This window comes from Cololabis saira, chromosome 4 (assembly GCF_033807715.1).
Source record: "Cololabis saira isolate AMF1-May2022 chromosome 4, fColSai1.1, whole genome shotgun sequence".
Classification (NCBI taxonomy): Eukaryota; Metazoa; Chordata; class Actinopteri; order Beloniformes; family Belonidae; genus Cololabis; species Cololabis saira.
The window spans coordinates 9299253-9303081 of NC_084590.1; positions in this window are offsets into that span (position 1 = coordinate 9299253).

A 3829-nucleotide genomic window follows, 5' to 3' on the forward strand; every position below is an offset into this window, starting at 1 on the left:
TGCCCGTAGCCCTGCCTGACTGAAACTCCTCGATCCAACACGCTATTCGGTTTAAAAGCATTATTATTTACATAAACACGCATGTAAATACTAGAACACTATTAGGTTATTTCTTTATTTTTTTCATAAAAATATTATTTCTTACTTTCCTCAAACATATTTGTAATATATTGAATTATGTTTTATGTTAATGAGCACACAGCCAGATTCAGATTATCTCCCTTTAGAAAAGAAAGTTAGGTTGAGAGTCAGTGATACTAATTCTGGTATCATATTTTTCATGTTTCCTTGGTATAATAAAATAATATTTAAAGACATTTCTTACGTTTCAATTGCAAAAATCATTAGATGTATTAAATAAGTTAAATTTACAGCACTGACCTCTTCAAAACATCTGCAGTTTTCTCCAGCAGATAGGAATTTTCTCCTGATCCAAAATTGTATTGCTATAATCTCTCTGAGCCAGTCTTTTTTCTCATGACATGGTGCTCCATCATGCTGGAAAATGAATGATTCATCGACATATTGCATCTGCTTTAATTGTTTGGAGAAGTTTGTTTTGGAAGACATTTTTATACAATTCTTTATTAACAGCAGTAAAAGTCCAGTAGACTGATGAGAAGGAACCCGAAACATGGATGTCTCCGAATATTTCCCTTTTGGCATGGCACAGGACTCATGATGGCATTCACTTTTTCTTCTGCTGACCATCAGTTTTACAGATTTACAAAACAGCTGGAAGAGTGCTTCACTGGAGAAGAATAACAAGAACCAGTCTTGGCTTGTTCAAATGTTGGATGGCTCAAGATTGATCAAGTGGTTCTAAGATAACAGCATTAGAATTTTGGCTCAATAGTGAGGACTAGTGTATGAAAAGAAGGGTCAAAATTGTACATATATATACACATATATATACACATATATATATATATTATATATATTTATATTTATTTATAAGAATAACTGTTTTGTAGCAAATGTCATACAGGTACAAACTGGATTTGTTGTAGGTCGCACCACAATGAAAGAGCACTTTTAAGCACTTTTTAAGTAGTACTTTGGAAAAGAACCTTAATGCAAAACATGAGATATATCAAGTTAATTTCAACATTAAAAAAAGAAAGAAAGAAAAGGAAACAGCTACTATATAATATTGTTAACCAATATTAAATAACGTAAGAATGCAGTGCTTTCTTCAGCAAAAGTCTGGTCCCACACTGGTGATTGTAACATTCTCAGTGTCCGGTTCATGTTTGATGACGGAGTGGGAAGGAGGATGATGTGCTCAAGATATTGAAGATTCCTTTCAGTACCAACTTTGGAATATCATAAAGGCAAATGTGGCGTAAACAGAAAAAGTACAAGTGCTGATGTGTCCACTTGAACAACAGACGAGACTGGAGGAGCATTGCTGATGTTGTGTACATCAGGAGAAAACATTATCCAGACTGTGTGTAGAGACAAGAGATGTTATTTTCCAACCAGCCATTCACCTCCCTTGTCAGGACCTGAACCGACTTTGGTCACATCTAAGTTTTTTTCTTGTAATCTCCAACTTCATCAAATGTTGTCGCAGCAACATTTTTTTTATTTCGATAGGTTACAATGAGTTGTGTTCACATGATTTGTGTTCATGTGAGAGTGATTAGCAGAGACCACCCGCCAGGTGTTTCCTACTGCCCAACTGAGCTTTATGGCATGCTTTATGGCAGGCTACATCATCCATCCATCCATCCATCCATCTTTTATACCGATTTTAATCCTGTACAGGGTCCCGGGGGTCTGCTGGAGCCTATCCCAGCTCATTACAGGTGAGAGGCAGGGATTCACCCTGGACAGGTCCATGCTACATCATGTTAAATGTATTGTGGGATTAAAAAACATAAGGCTGGGCTCTTTAACTCCAATTCCATGTGCAGGGGGCCCTGAAAGGTGCTTTTCTTGATTACTTTGGTGGCCCAATACCAGTATTACAAGGACCTTCAAAATGTGAAATGTTGGCACATTTGAGCAATAGTCAGTTAAAGTAAATGACAGCAACTGTGTCTGTTGACGGGGCTACATCTCTATTCTTAAATACACTTCTATTACAGGAACTAATTCCAGCTGATTGAAACCCAGGCTGGATGTTTGTCAGAGTTGCTTCAAAGGGACACGCAGGGGCAATAATTATGCTGAAATGTTGCACGACTGAAACCTGGGTGAACAGTGTGATGGAAAACGTACTATGATGATGTAGTTTTATTTTATTTTAATTTTAAATACTCTGACTGTGAGGTTGAATGGTGGGAGTCATGGTTTTCCAGCAGAGGGAGACTGGTGCTCTGTCGGAAATCCCATACTTCCACCCTTATGAGTAGCAAAAACAGTGTGTGAGATTTTTTAGTGCGTCCGAAACATTAGTACGTACACAATAGTATACGCTATCCATACTCATTCCGAAGAAATGTATTAGTATGGGGACTGATGGACACTAAGCAGAAACTTCCCACAATGCAATGCAGCAGTGTTCGGTTGCTAAGTGCTGTGCAGATACGTATATGTCATACGTCCGAATGAATGCATACTACTGATATTTACTCAAAAGTGTGACGAACTAATGTATACTTTTTGAGTATATACTGTTTAGTATGGCATTTCGGACGCACCGTGGGTCTCCATTTACCCCAACACACCTGATTCAAGTGTCAGGTGACCTTGAATCAGGTGACCTTAATGACGAGAGGTGACAGTGCTGCTTCACTTTGAAATGCAACATTTCTCCCTCAGGAGGGAGAACATCACACAGAGGCTGCTGGTGTCCTTCTACCGAGCCTCCATGGAGAGCATTCTGATCTACTGTATCTGCATCTGGTCCAGCAGCTGTACAGCAGCTCAGAGGAAACACCTCCAGAGGGTCATCACCACCGGCTGCCCTCTCTCCACACTGGAACACCTCCACCACTCCCGTTGCCAGAAAAAGGCCCAAAATATAATAAAAGACACTTCACACCCCGGACACTCGCTGTTTGAACTGCTGCCATCTGGGAGGAGATAGACTCATGAAAACGAGGACAAACAGACTCAAACACAGCTTTTATCCAACAGCAATAACAACCCTTAACAAAAACAGAAGCTAATGTGTAATAACAATAACAAAAATGATCGTATGCTGATGAAGGTTCTTGTGGGGCCCGTGTGTTGATGTGGAAGGGTGAATGTGTCTAGATATATATATATATATATATATATATATATATATATATATATATATATATATATATATATATATATATATATATATATTTAATTTATTTGTTTATATTTTAAATTACATTTTATTGGATTATTTTTCAGTTATTTTATTTTTTTATATATGATGCGCTGACTGGAGAGCACTTTTAATTTAGTTGTACATACGTTATAATGACAATAAAGAACTATCTAACTATCTATCTATCTATGTGAAGTTATAGTGGAGATAAAAACAGAGGGGACAGGCGTCAGCTCTTATCTGGCGTGGATGTCACCGTAACCTGGCAACGGTGACATGTCCAGACTAAACTGACACGCTTATCTCAGAGCTGAGCCCAAACAAACGCTATCCAACAAATATTGTATAATATTGTATTTCCATGTGTCCTCCTCGAGGGGCTGTGAACTCACCGCCCCTCGCACGCGCCACCTCCGCGAGTCCAATCACAACACATCACCCCCCCCCCCCCCCCCCCCATACACACATCCATGACACACACACACACACTCCTCCCCCCGCCCCCACCCGCTCCGCGCTGCACGTTCACGACGCCGGGTCACTTCCGGCCTCCTTGGCCGCGGGAGCGCGCAGACG